General features: G+C 36.4%; 1 pseudogene; it reads right to left on the reverse strand.

The window, feature by feature from the left end:
- Window positions 1–15,718, reverse strand: part of LOC127433763 (microtubule-associated serine/threonine-protein kinase 4-like) — a 203,580-nt pseudogene that overhangs the window by 81,575 nt on the left and 106,287 nt on the right.

Here is a 15,718-nt window from a genome sequence, read left to right on the forward strand (position 1 = left end):
TTGGTTGTTGGCAGACAGGATGTTCCAAGAATTTGCCACAGTTCTTCAATCTATTTAGGCTGTCTCAATTGCTTCTGTCTCTTTATGTAATCTCAGACTGACACAATGTTCAGTGGGGGGCTTTGTTTGGGAGTCTAACATTTATATTTCCTATTGACATACTAAAGCTGAAGATATAAATAACCATCTTCAGACAAAACATTTTGTGAAACATCTTATGTGCCTAACACTTTTGCACAGTACTGTTTATATATATATATATATATATATATATATATACACACACACACACACACACACACACACACACACACACACACACACACACACACACACACTACATATTTTAGTTTCTTCAAAGTAGTCACCCTTTGCCTAGAATTTGCAGACATGTACTCTTGACATTTTCTCAACCAACTTCTTGCGGTATCACCCTGGGATGCTTTTTAAACAGTATTGAAAGAGTTCCCATCTATGTTAGGCACTTATTGGCTGCTTTTCTTTATTATTTGGTCCAAGTCATCAATTTCAAAAATGTTTTTTTGTTTATTAAATTTTAGTTTTATAATGAAATAAATTAATTTGGTGGCACAATTATATTTTTATCTACAAAACTAATTTCAAACATTTAAGTATACGCCTTCAGATGAAAAGATTAAGATCATGAGAAACATTTCAGTCAAGTGTTTCAAAACATTTGACCGGTAGTGTGTGTGGGTGTGTGGGTGTGTGTGTGTGTGTATATATATATATATAAAAGTTTGGAATAATTTACAGATTTTGCTCTTATGGAAAGAAATTGGTACTTTAATTCACCACAGTGGCATTCAACTGATCACAGTATATAGTCAGGACATTAATAACGTGAAAAATTACTATTACAATTTGAAAAAAAAAAAAAAAAAAAATCAGAACTTCTTAAACTACTTCAAAGAGTTCTCATCAAAAAATACTCCATGTGCAGCAATGACAGCTTTGCAGATCCTTGTCATTTTAGCTGTCAGTTTGTCCAGACACTCAGGTGACATTTCACCCCACACTTCCTGTAGCACTTGCCATAGATGTGGCTGTCTTGTCGGGCACTTCTCACACACCTTACAGTCTAGCTGATCCCACAAAAGCTCAATGGGGTTAAGATCCATAACACTCTTTTACCAATCTAACCTTTTCTTTTTGTTTTTCTGTTTCAAAAGTGGCTTTTTCTTTGCAATTCTTCCCATAAGACCTGCACCCCTGAGTCTTCTCTTTACTGTTGTACATGAAACTGGTGTTGAGCGGGTAGAATTCAATGAAGCTGTCAGCTGAGGACATGTGAGGCGTCTATTTCTCAAACTAGAGACTCTGATGTACTTATTCTCTTGTTTAGTTGTACATCTGGTCTTTCACAACTCTTTCTGTCCTTGTTAGAGCCAGTTGTCCTTTGTCTTTGAAGACTGTAGTGTAAACATTTGTATGAAATCTTCAGTTTTTTTGGCAATTTCAAGCATTGTACAGCCTTCATTCCTCAAAACAATGATTGACTGAAGAGTTTCTAGTGAAAGCTGTTTCTTTTCTGCCATTTTTGACCTGATATTGACCTTAAGACATGCCAGTCTATTGCATACTGTGGCAACTCAAAAACAAACACAAACACAATGTCAAGCTTCATTTAATGAACCAAATAGCTTTCAGCTGTGTTTGATATAATGGCAAGTGATTTTATAGTACCAAATTAGCAATTTAGCATGATGGGGCCTGTCTAGATTTGATCAAAAATGACTTTTTTCAAATAGTGACGGTGCTGTTTTTTACATCAGTATTGTCCTGACTATACTTTGTGATCAGTTGAATGCCACTTTGGTGAATTAAAGTACCAATTTCCTTCTGAAACAGCAAAATCTGTACATTATTCCAAATTTTTGGCCACCAGTGTGTGTATATATATCTATACTTGCATTATATAGACTAAAATACCTCATATCACCATCGAAAAAATCTTCATTTGCTTTTCACAGAAGAAAGACAGTCGTATGACTTTGAGACAGCATAAGTAAATGATGGTGATTAAATGATGAGAAAATTATAATTTTGGGTGAATATCCCTAGAAGTCATTTATTCACAATGAGATGAATAATGAATAATTTCCTTATTAAACAAAGATATCACAGGGTACAGTGACATAATATATATTAAGTAATACATATTTAAATAAAAATAATTTTAAATAGCCTACTTCCTATTTTTGGCCACTTTAGGTGTGTTGTTTTTCAAACTCAGCCCACTTGAATATTACCAGAGATTATTTATTTAGCAGAGATGGGCCACTTTTATTGAAATGAATGAGAGAAATTGAAAAGCTCAACCAAGGAGCTCTAGTGCCCATTGGTCAATGGATGTAGAAAGGAAGTCCCGCCTCACAGGTAAAAGAGCCAATCAACTTTTAGATACAGACATGGCCTGTCAATCAACTCGCTAACGTGCATGCACATTAGCTGTACAAATTGCGCTTTTAAGAGTAATATGAGGTAAAGAAGCACAATTTATGATACCAGTGTTGTCAGATTTTATTACTGATTTGAAATATGCAGTTTAAACGTAAGCTTGGTGTTTTCCCATTCAAGTAGATAAGAGCTGCACTGTCATGACTGGCAATAGTTTCCAAAGAGCGTTCCAAGGATGGCCGCCAGTGGACTGACTTGCTAAAAACACTTTGATATTACTGAATATTATATTATTGTACTATTTCTTCTTCTTCTTAATAATAATAATAATAATAATAATAATAATAATAATAATAATAATATTACACAAAATATTTTCATACAGAAGTAATATATTTTTGTCCTAATTTCTTCAGGAAGTTCAATTAAACCCTTAAGTCTTCATGTGCCATGAAGTATTACCTTTGAAAAATGCAACCTGATCTCATAAAAAAATTATGTGACTGTGGCAACACTTTTGCAAAATGATATTACATGATTCCTTACAAGCTTCAAGGCAGTTCCGAGGTGAAATGTCATATGAGTGGTGCCAAAAGCAAGCTTGGACATTTTTCCCCAAACAGATGAGGTTTAAGGTTATAAGGTTAGAGCATTAACATTATCAAGTTATAAATCAACAAAACCTACCTCTCTACCCTAAAACTAACTGATAGTGTCATAAAAGCAAATGTGAGGTGAAAAAAGAATGAAGTTTTTAAGGTTAATGCTCTTACAAGTCATGCACAATAGTAAAAGTGGTTACAGTAAATGTCATAAGATAGCATAGTATGTGGAACAAGTGTTAATGAACTGATAATCTGCTGTTTTACTGATCATTTTTGAAAAAGGGAATAAAGGGAATAAAAGTCATTGTTGTTGTAGCACCTCTAGTGTTCATTTCATCAGGAAACTGCTGCAATAAATACATCAAGCAACGTAAAAATCTATTAAAAATATGTAGGTGTGGTAACGTGATTCTATGAGACCAGGTTGCAGTAATAAGCATTTCAAGCATTTATTGAAAATTCCATTATTTCAATGGCAATGTGATTCTGCTAAATTAAAACAATTGTGATATGGTGATGTAATAACTCTGACAGTTCTAGATATAAGTCCTTGAGCGCAACAGAGTAAGCAGTGCAAAACTAATTTCTTTCTGCAGGTATGCCATATCAAAACAAAATCACTGACTTCTACTGTATGGGTTCTAAACAAAAGTTTTATTTCACGCTATTTGTATGCATATGAGTAGGTCCAAATCACTGGGACAAATATAGAGAAAATAAATTGATATTTGAACACAGCAAGCCCCAGCGCTTATAACAAGCAAATCTTTTTATGTGGACGTGAGGGCTGAGTTAGATTTGTTTACTCTTCAAATCCTAAATAGAACATCGTCTTGGGAAGTAATTGGGAAAGTTATTTACATATAACTGTTGTTCTTTTTCAAAAATGTGCAAACTAGGCACTTTTTGTCTCTGAAAATCTTCAAAGCAAGAATACAAATGGCAAAATCTAGAAAAAAAATCCCACAACAGCTTAGCTGTGTAGGGCTTTACTGGTTGTTTAGATCAGTGTTACTATCAGAAATAATTAATAATTATTTCTGTAGTTATTAATTAATATTTAAATTAATTAATTGGATCTAACTCATTAAAACCTCATATGGGGCTCCAGTAAATGTAGTGTGCTACGTTTAGGAGCAAGTTTGGTTATTAGCAATAATTAATAATTATCAAAGATAATTATTAATTATTAAAATTAATAGAACATTGATGAGAATCAATGTTAGCTTTTTAAAATCCTTTAAATCAACAATTATCAAAGATAATCGTTAATTGTTAACATCGATGAAACATTAATTAAAATTAACACTAGCTTATTGATCATTCAAATTCAATCATCAAAGATAATTATCAATTATCAAAAATCAGTAGAATATTAATAAGGATTAACATTGACGGGGCACCACCCTGGAATTAGGGACTAATAACCAGATAGTATAACAGTCTCAATATTAGATTGTTTTCTTAGGAAAATCGACATCCGAAGAATATCGATTTTCCGGAAAAAAAAACCAATGAATGAAGGTTTGAATCCGAGCACTGACATCCCGTCAGCATGACACAGGTGTATGCAAAACAAACCAAAACAATTCTCTTTGTAATATAAACAAAGTTTATTTATGCAGTAATATCAATTAATAATTAATACAATGCAGTCAATAAACTTCCGACTTACAACTACAAACTAAACAGTGATATGATTAGATATGGAAATAAAATAATCCTATAACACATAAGGTGTGTGTGTGTGTGGTTAGTACGAGAGAGAGAGAGAGAGAGCAGAGAGAGAGAGAGAGAGAGAGATGATTAAGTGACGGCCCTAAAGCCGATTTCGCGATAGTGGGAGAGAAAACAGCTGTCAGTTTATCACTCAGAGACGCGGTGGACGGCTCGTAAAAGTCCCGCGTTATTTGACTCTTTAATGGATGAACTCAGTTGCTGTCTCACCCGCGATGGCGAAATTGCACAACAATCCAATTTGGTTGGACCACAATACAGCAAAACAAATCTGTGATAATTAATACCCTGAGCATTAATAATGAGCGGACATGGCGGTCCGTAAACTGTACAAGCAAAAATCTTGAAATACAAGAATAACACACTATAATATTCTATCTCTGCCCAGACGTAAACCTCTTACTTGAATCGCATGAGGACACAGGTAGAATGTGTTATCCTCCGTCCTTTAACTCGGACTCGGTTCCTCGAGGCTCGAGTGATGACGGGAGGCCGTTTCCTCACTCTGTCGGCGGGCACGGCTGTTGATTCTCGGCGGGCGGTACGGCTGTTGATTCTCGGTGGGCTGGCGGAGAACTCAGAAATGTCGACTTGATTGAGATGGAAGAGAAATCTTTAATCTCTTCACTTCTGTAGGCAAACGGATGAAGATGCGAATTGCTCTGCGGTCTCCTCGGATCCGTTAGAGTGTTCGGTGGAACACAGAGTAATCTCAACTTGTCCAGCGAGATGGAGACTGTATGGCCACAGTTTCAAGTCGGACGTTACTTCCTTGTACCACGAGGTTGCACCGGAGAGCAGCGAAGAGCTGCGTCCACACGCTGCAAACAAAGTCGCTGGAAGTGAATTCTGGAAGCATTTCAGAGGTATTTCAACTCCTGATGATGTCATGTTTGAGGGACGTTCTGTTGTGTGCCTCATCCAATAGGAGTTGAGAGTTTGATCCTTTAGTGCGCAAGGCTTCATGGATTTGTAGTCTGTTTTGGACTCCCTTTGTTTGATTTTGGCGCGATTTTTATCAGTAAGATATACGACTTGGAAGGTGGGGGCTTGAGTTAGGTTTTTACGACTGTATTAGGCCTGCCTTTGTCTTCTATCTGAATACATGAGGCCCAACAGCTGACATTTCCAAATGAGGATGAGTTGATTTTGGACTTTTATAATTCACTCCAAAACTGCCTTTAAAGGCTCTGTGAATTTCTTGCACTCATGATAACCTTAGTCAGGGTTGATGCCTTATTTCATTTGAAACTGATTTTTTTATTTTCTTGAGTTTTTGTCCTCTGGAAATATTTGGAAATAAATATTTGTAATGTTTTGTCAACTGAACAATCAAAAACCAAGTTACACAGCAGTACAACCTATTGAACTGACTGTTTTCGTATCCCACAGACTTATTTTTTTATTTGTGACAATGTAAATGACAGTATGATCTGCAAGCTTAGGTCACTGATTAGATGATTAAAGCAGGTTTACTTACAAACTTCCTCGTCTGGGAAGACTGAGCTCCTTCTGCAAGAAAGCACACACACACACACACAAAAAAACGATTTAAGTTCACAGGACTGAATAGATTACGTGTGTTTTTAACTAAAAAGTACAGTTGACAAAGTGAAATGTGTATTTTTTCATGTTAAAATGCTTTTTGGAAATAATATTTTGTTCACCAAATTCAGTGCTCAGAAACCACACACAAAAATGTCAGCTTATGAAATACGGCATGAGGGACCCTGTCTGTTATAATGATGTTGCACTGAAAACAACAGGGGGAAGCATGGATATCACCCACAATTAGACATCATACTGTAACACATGGGCACATCTGCATGAATTTGTCTATTCATTCACTGTCACTGCATGGCAACAGATGACCCAGATTTCCATGGTAACACCAGGTGCCAATGGTAACCCAGTTTCCCAGGTCTCCAGATGAAGAAAGTCAGTCCCAATGTCAGCATGCATATTTAACCTCTGTCATTCACATAACCCTCATCACTGAGCGTATGGGGGAGCACAGAAATCGGAACCTTTGGCGTAAGTATGAACTAAATATATCAGATCGAAAGAAGAATGAATAAGGTCTAGGTTACTGTGGAACTATACAACAGTCATAGCAGCAGATTCAAATTAATAATTTTATATGATTTTGAATCCTCCAAAGCTCAACCTAAGTATAACCAAATTATCCCTTCATATGTCCTAACATGACTTTGATTGACATGAGATCTGTTTTTACGCTGATGGTAAAACAATATGGCATATTATATTCGAGACTCCCAGTTCAGTATCTGTAGATGACGCAGTACTCATTTCTGAATGGAGGCCTTCCCCTTTGCTCATGAACACATGCAATAGTCACAGGACACCACCAGAGGGCATTTGAGTTGATACATTTAATGGCTCCTAACTATCACCCTTTTGAGAAACATTAGTTTTAACTGGTCAAAATCATGCATTTAATCAATATACACATCAGAAAGTAATACTGACGCTACTGTAGATATTTTGCATATAAAACTGCAAAAATATGTATTGAAAATATGCATTTGAGCAAATTAAATATTTTCTGGGGTTCTAATATACAGTATCCGAATGGAAAATATGATTCCCAATCCAACGAAATAAGCATAGTAAAGCATATGTCAAGAAAGAAAGAAAGAAAGAGCACTTGAATACTTGGAACACTGTTACATAATCAGGACAGGGTACAAAAGTAGCTATTTTCAGATATGATTACAATAATAAAAAAGACAATCACATTTCGATACATATTGTCAAAGTTAACTTCAGTTCTTAAAAGGATAGTTCACCCAAAAATGAAAATTCTGCTATCATTTACTCACCCTCATGCCATCCCAGATGTGTATGACTTTCTTTCTTCTGCTGAACACAAAGAAGAATATTTCAGCTCCATATGTTCTCACAATGCAAGTCAAAGGTGATCAGATCTTTGTAGCTTCAAAAATCACATAAAGGTAACATAAAAGTAATCAATAAGACTCCAGTGGTTTAATCCAGATCTTCAGAAGCAATATAATAAGTGTGAGTGAGAAACAGATCAAAATGTAGGTGCTTTTTGTACTCTAAATCTCCACTTTCCCTTTTACATCTGAAAGTCACATGTGGTGCCTGTTTAGTTTCACTTTCACATCTGAAAGTGAAAGCTGAAATGGAGAATCAGAGTAAAAAAGCAGCTGTTTCTCACCCACACCTATTATACTGCTTCTGAAGATATTAATTTAACCACTGGAGTCTTATAGATTATTTTCATGTCTCCTTTGTGATTTTTGGCACTATAAAGGTTTGGTCACACTTCACTTGCATTGTGAGGACCTACAGATCTGAGATATTCTTCAAAAATCTTTGTTTGTGTTCTGCTGAAGAAAGAAAGTCATACACATCTGGGATGGCATGAGGGTGAGTAAATGATGAGAGAATATTCATTTTTGGGTGAACTATCCCTTTAATGTATTACAAAATATATATAGCAATGTCAATCACAAACTGAAATGACAGCTTCTACACAACACCATGCTCATCTTACACCAAACATGATCATACCACTGATACAGTAGCCAACACAACTGTTCGAAGGCCACTACTGACAAAGATGCTTTTTAAGATAAAACCAGCGCTATTTTACTGGTAACATCATTTTGTTGGCATAAGTTTGTTGACAGACATTCAAATACCTCTTGAAATAAAAATGAAATAAAAAATTAGTCCATGTCTGCTAACTTTGAGACCACCTATATCCAAGTGTTCTAAAAGATGACTTAATAAACTTTTTTAGCATACAGTACTTACACATTTTAAATGTACGGTCTCTCTCTTCCGGAAAAAAATTGACAAAATATGTTGATGAATAATCTTGCATTCCATACTGTATCCAAATTTCTGTCCAATACAATGATCAAAATTGAAAGAAATACTGTGATAGTGTTGAAAGCATCAATCAAAATGGGTTGGTAAATTATAAACAAAACACCATATAGCCCATTTTCCAGGCAAAATTTCCAGATATTATTGCAAAAAAACAAAAAAAAAAAAAACAATTATTTACAAAGAAGAATGTCCTTCTGACACATAAAAAAATAATTATTTGTAAATCTTTTTTTTTTTTTTTTTTTTTTAACAGTAAAAATATTGGCAGGGCAAGTAAAAAGTCCTTTTTGTTGAGCCCAACACAAAAGTGTACAGCTCGATACACATATATTTCAACTGGATCTGCGTTACGAGATTTCAGAGTTTTCTATTCAAAATGGGATGACATTTTCCAGCTGCTGTGACTTCAAGCTTCTCCGTATGAAACTGCAGCACCCTGAGATACTGCAGCCTGACGCTATTCAAAAATAATGAATGAAACGAACGGTGGAGCTGTTGTGGAGCTCAGCGGGGAACAGCAGTGAAATGCTGCAGCTCTGCAAGGGTTTATCGTGAATTAAGCGCTGCATGGACAGACTCACCCACGGCTCAACATGAATATATGCATTACTATTCACTCTCAAAGCTACCGAGAGGAGAAATGTTGAATCCTTTCCATCAAGTTTGAATGGAATGCTAATAAACTCATTGGGTGGAAAGTTACAGAGAGTCAGACTGTAAACATTGTGGATATACTGCATAAAAGATCCATACTGCATAAGACACACTAGGCTGCACATTACTATATACTGTAGAGAGTAAAAAAAAAACAAAACAAAAAAAACATTTTGTTTAATGTTTGCAACAATCTAACTTCTAATATCAATGTTAAATTGTCAACAAAAAAAAAAAAAAACATTCTGAAGAAAATACCACATCCAGAATCTATTAAACAATGGTAATCTCCTGAATTCATTGGCTATATTGAAATGGAATACTAGCATACCGCTTACTACAGGTACTTACTGCACAGTATGCACTGAACACTGCCCACTATTTTTATTTTTATTTTTTATAATATGCCAAATTGTACACTTTATGCAATGAGTATGTTACAATGCTGTCACATGACCTCATTACATAGGTTTAATTCATTAAGTGGCATCCTTTTAAAATCTCGGAAAATAAAACCAGTTATAAAAGCTTTTTTTTTTTTTCTCCCCAATTTGGCATGCCTAGTTCCCAATGCGCTCTAGGTCCTCGTGGTGGCGTAGTGACTCGCCTCAATCTGGGTGGCGGAGGACGAATCTCAGTTGCCTTCACGTCTGAGACCGTCAATCCATGCATCTTATCACGTGGCTTGTTGAGCGTGTTACCGCGGAGACATATCGCGTGTGGAGGCTTCACGCTATTCTCCGCGGCATCCACGCACAACTCACAACGTGAGGCGGTTAACCAAACGCGACTCTACCCACCCTAGCAACTGGGCCAACTGGTTGCTTAGGAGACCTGGCTGGAGTCACTCAGCATGCCCTGGATTCAAACTTGTGACTCCAGGTGTGGTAGTCAGCTTCTTTAATTGTAGAGATATCCAGGCCCCCCAAAAAAGCATTTTTTTTACATTTTGAGTAAAAACATAACTCTTGGCAGTCTAAATACATATCATGATTCAAAAAGATCATGAGAATATAATTCAGTCCAGTGTGTCCAAACTTTTGACCGCTAGTGTAATTTAAGCTATACTGCCTTGCTCTTGCAAGGATAAGTTTAAAAGCACTAGTGAAATACTGCAGAGTTTTGTAAGGTGCTTTTGTTAGATGCTTTCTGAAGCTGTGACCATAACTTTACTGCTTTGTCATGCAGATTTGGATCACAGTCAGTCTTTTAACTCTGAATAAATTAAAACTGAAATAAGCAATACAAGGTCATGGTGCCTTCAAACATAATGGTCCAGGAATTCAAAGAGAATCATTTTTAAAACTGTGGGTTTAAGAGGTCTACCTTCAGCAAATTCAAACGTTACTTTGGATTTCCTGTGTGAAATCTTTAACCATGATCAAAAATTCCAAAATACAAATCCAAAGTAGCTCAGTAAGACAAGAAGCTTCCTAAAAAAGCTTTCTAGTAATTTTTATTTTAAACTATTTAAAAATCGACTTAGTTGACGATTAGTTGACTAACCTGTCTTCAGGAAGCCTTGTATAGTTAGCAGCCTAATCTCACAAAAATTGCATGACCGTGGCAATGTTTTTGTAAAATGGTATTACGTGGTTTATTACATGTATCGTCGTAGTTCCGAGGTAAAATACCCATTGTGTGGCGCCACCCAAAAAATCCAAATGATACGATATGATCTTGCTGCTAATTTCGGTACCATACTACAGTGTGGTGCAATTAACAAAAATGTACTTTTTTTTTTTAGATGAAATCAATGACAATTTGACAATTAATAAAATTAAAACCTTTATATGGCCAAATGTGATCATTAAGCAGCGAAAGGATGTAAGTTAATTTAATAATATGCAGTCTACATGCGCTGCACGCTTCAAAATGAAGTGCCGCTGTGCTCTCTGTCATACACAAACACATACACTACCGTTCAAAAGTTTAGGGTCACTTACTCATTCTTTATTTTTTTTCACATTTTAGAATAAGAGTAAAGTCATCACAACTATGGAATAATAGAAATGGAAATATGGGAATTATGACTAAAAAAATCCAAAATAAATAAAAACTATGTTATGTATGTATTTTATTATCTTCAAAGTGGCCACACTTTGCCCAGAATTTGCAGACATGTACTCTTGACATTTTCTCAACCAACTTCTTGAGGTATCACCCTGGGATGCTTTTAAACAGAATTGAAGGAGTTCCCATATATATGCTGGGCATTTAGTGGCTGCTTTTCTTTATTATTTGGTCCAAGTCATCAATTCAATTTTTAAAAAAAAAATAATACAATTTAAATAAAATTTTAGTTTAGTAATTAAATTAATTAATATGTTGGCACAATTATATTTTTGTCTACAAAACTAATTTCAAATATTTAAGCATACGCCTTCAGATCAAAAGGTTTCTAAGATCATGATTTGAACGGTAATGTATATAAACAGATCGCATGCAATGCACATATTGTGGTGAGTTTAGTGTATAAGTGGCTGCTGCGGCTGTGAACACTCACACAAACTCCTCTGGTGCAGCTCTGAAATCTCAGCTTCCGCGTATTTCAGCATTTCATTTAGAACGCGGAGCTTATTTAAAACTACCAAACAGGAGGAACTCAAAGGTCCGTCAAGATAAAAGTTCCACCAAAATAAAAGCTCCGTTTAACTGGATGTGTGAAATTGAAGACATTATGGCAGAAAAATTAATATTGTGAATAAAAATGCAATATTCAAAGCAATAGCAATAATACTACTAATAACAATATTTTAATAATAAATGGCTTTACGGGGGCCTGGGTAGCTCAGTGGCTCAGTGGCTCCACCCATCCAGTTCTAGATCAACCTACAGCGTGAGTCTGGGGGTGTGGCTACTTGGTTCAGCCAGGGGAATATGAACAACCATGGCAGACGTGTACAGAGGAAAATAAATTGAGGCTCGCCGAAATTCGAAGACTTGCAAAAAGACAGAGAACGGAGGTAGAGGACAGACAGACAGACAGACAGACAGACAGACAGACAGACAGACAGACACCACCACCACCACCACCACCACCACAAATGATGAGATCTCTCTGGCAAACGTGAGTGGCAATAACGAGATCACCGTGCATGTTGCTAATACACCGCCACCTCCACCCATCAACAACAGCGATCTCGTCTAGGGCGCCAAATTGGTCAGAAACGGCGCTGTCGTTACACTTACAAATAGTTACCAGAACAACCATCCTTCCTCTTGTGCTAGATCCACCACACACCTAGCTACCATTCAATCCGGCAATGTTATTGGACGAGCCGATTCCTCTGCAATGCTTTCTGTCTGGTGTGTATATGTTATAGTGGTCTTGTTCAATGCAACGTTAAATGTTTATCACCTTTTATTAAGTATGGCCTATTTGTTCTTGGGGAATCATAGTGCGAAAGGGCGTGATGAGTCTGAGGTGTGTTGCCAAAGGATGTTTGAAAACATTATTTTTGTAATTCTGTTTGGTGCCACTAGTAGCACAGAACTTACACACTTCACCTTTAAGCTCAATCAAAAGCATTTGTGGCATAATATTGATTATTGACTCGTTCCTCCTTACAATGGAAGTGAATGGGGCCAACTTTTGAATGTTAAAATACTCACTATTTCAAAAGTATAGCCACAAGACAAAAACAATATGCGTTTAACATTATTTTATTGTGATTAAATTACTTACAAACCTTTTCTGTGTAAAGTTATAGCCAATTTTACAACTTCATTACCATGATGATGCAATATCAACAAACCCTAAATGACTGTGAAAATGACAATTTAAACAACTTCACAGCTCAAATAGTCTTCACATTTTAACAGAAGTGCTTATATAAAATTATAAGCCTCATATTTCATCCTTTAAACCCTCCAAAAAAATTGGACACATTCACTTTCATTGTCCCCGTTCACTTCCATTGTAAGTGCCTCTCTGTAACCTCGATTTTTGCTTTTTTTAAAGAAAAGGAGGAACGAGTCGAAATTAATTTTTGTGGTAATCAACATTATGCCACAAATGCTGTCGATTGAACCTGGAACATTCCTTTAAGCCTAAACCTAACCGATAGTGTCACAAATGCAAATGTGACATGAAAAACTAAATTTTCAATATTAATGAACTATTGAGTTTTAAATCAACAAAACTGACTTCCCTACCCTAAACTTCAAACCTAAATCTAACCAATAGTGTCATAAAAGCAATTGTGAGCTGCATACGCAATTGCTGAAGCAACCATTTCATTTTGTGGTGCTTTCGGTCCGCATCCCAACACCCAACTTCACGTTACAAGTGCAATGCTCAATCAGTTTAGCAACCGCACAACTTGATCATAATGAATACGCTTGTAAATGTAGTTGCTTATGTCATACAAACGTTAAAATATATCACCATACAAGTCATGCACTATAGTAAAAGTGTTTAGATGTCATGATATAGCATCGTGTGAGGAACAGAGCGAAAAGTGTTTATGAATCGATAATCAGCTGTTTAACTCATGATTGGTGTGAAAGTGAATAAAAGTCATTGTTGTAGCGCATCTAGTGTTCATTTCACCAGGAAACTGCAGTGATGCGTACAACCAGCCATTTAAAACTCACTTTGTAAAAAGGAAGGTATAGTAACGTGATTCAACCAGACCAGGCTGATAATTAGGCTGGTTTCGGGTTGATTTGACCCCGATCAGATCAATTTCATAGGGGCCGTTAACAAAAGAAATATTCTTGTGTTCAAAAACAGCTAAACGTAGCGCAATGGAATGGTACAGGAAGGGCACTTGGCGGGACGCTCAAAACATAGCATGAGTTGCCACATGAGGTCCCAAGACGACCGTCACTCTATGTGTATGGCTGTAGTGGCCATGCTTCAATTTAAAGGGAATGAATTTGAACACATACTGTATCTTCCCTGAAAGGTTTTTAATGTAGAACCACAAACTGCCAAGTTAAGTTGACTAATTAGTCCGTTGGCTGGTTTCAGAGGGGTTTGGAGCACTTTCAGCTGGTCAGACTGGGAGAAACCAGCTGAGAACCAACTTAGCCAAGTTGGGGGACCATTTTTAACCAATAAGCACCAGCTTGAACCATGGTTAAAGACCAGATTAAACCAGCAGAGGGGTTTTTGTTCAGCATGGGGTTCCAATTAGTTCTACCTTTTTGCATGTCTTGACCACGAGTTTCACAACATGAGACTTCCTACGTTTCCGCTACAACATCAAAGCTTTAAAATACTTTTTTTAAAGACCTTGCCATGATAGTAAATTAATAATTCCCTTTGAATTTGCTGCATTTCTGCACCATTTCAAGATCAAAAGTGCAGCAGCTCCTCCAGTATGAAATGCTGACTTGTGTGATAGTTAAGGCTTCCCCCGACATTCACCGCTCGTAAAGGGTTTTTTCCAAGGCTTGAGTTTCTGATGGAGAACAGAGCGAAAGCGGAAGGTCGACCAGATCAGCCATCTGTTATTTGGCTCAAGGACAGCAGAACTGAGCCCCAAGTCAAGAGGAGAAATGTTTACATTATGATTTCTGATAAGATGCATGCTTTAAGTGCAGAGACAAAGCAAGCAGTGTGACTCACTCTGTACAATGGCATGGGAATCTGCAACATTTCCTGCTTAAGACTCCACAGGGTTTACCAAATTAATAATAAACCACTGTAAGCTGCAGATATTAAAGGGATAATTCACCCAAAAATTTAAATTCTGTCATTCAACCTCATGTTATTCCAAACCTGTCTGAGTTACTTTCTTCTGTGAAACACAAAAAGAGGATTGTCTTTTCCATACAACAAAAGTGAAAGGTTATTTTTACTGCCATGGTCCAAAAGGACACAGAAGCACCATAAAAGTATAGTTAATTTTTTACTCTAACACTATATTCCAATTCTGAAGCCATATAGCTTTGGGTTATGTACAGACCAACATTTTAAAAACTCCCTATGCTGTAGCTTTTAAATGTCATTCATGCATTTCAAGACACACTGTGATAGGTTTAATGTCAAATATGTCAAATATGTCAAACATTATCGGTTCTCTCATCTCACGCGATCACAACTCAACACGTTTGAATGTTTTGAATGGAACGCAAGTGCAAATGAGATTTGAGAGCTACAGGGGAGGGGAAGATTTGCATCGAAAAACAACTTGAATAAGTCCCTTTCAAGGTAAGTCAGTCCACTCTACGGATACAAGCGGCATACAAGTACAGCACATATCTACTTGAACGGGAAAAGGGAAGGGGAAATCTCAAGATTAGGTCAAGATTATGATCAAATATTATACTTTTTAAATCAGTAGTAAAATCTGATGACAGTGGTATCATAAATTGTGTCTCTTTAGCTCAGATCACACACACACACACACACACACACACACACACACACACACACACAAAAACAAAAACAACACTATTTTTCA

The sequence above is a fragment of the Myxocyprinus asiaticus genome, chromosome 4, assembly GCF_019703515.2.
Source record: "Myxocyprinus asiaticus isolate MX2 ecotype Aquarium Trade chromosome 4, UBuf_Myxa_2, whole genome shotgun sequence".
Lineage (NCBI taxonomy): Eukaryota > Metazoa > Chordata > Actinopteri > Cypriniformes > Catostomidae > Myxocyprinus > Myxocyprinus asiaticus.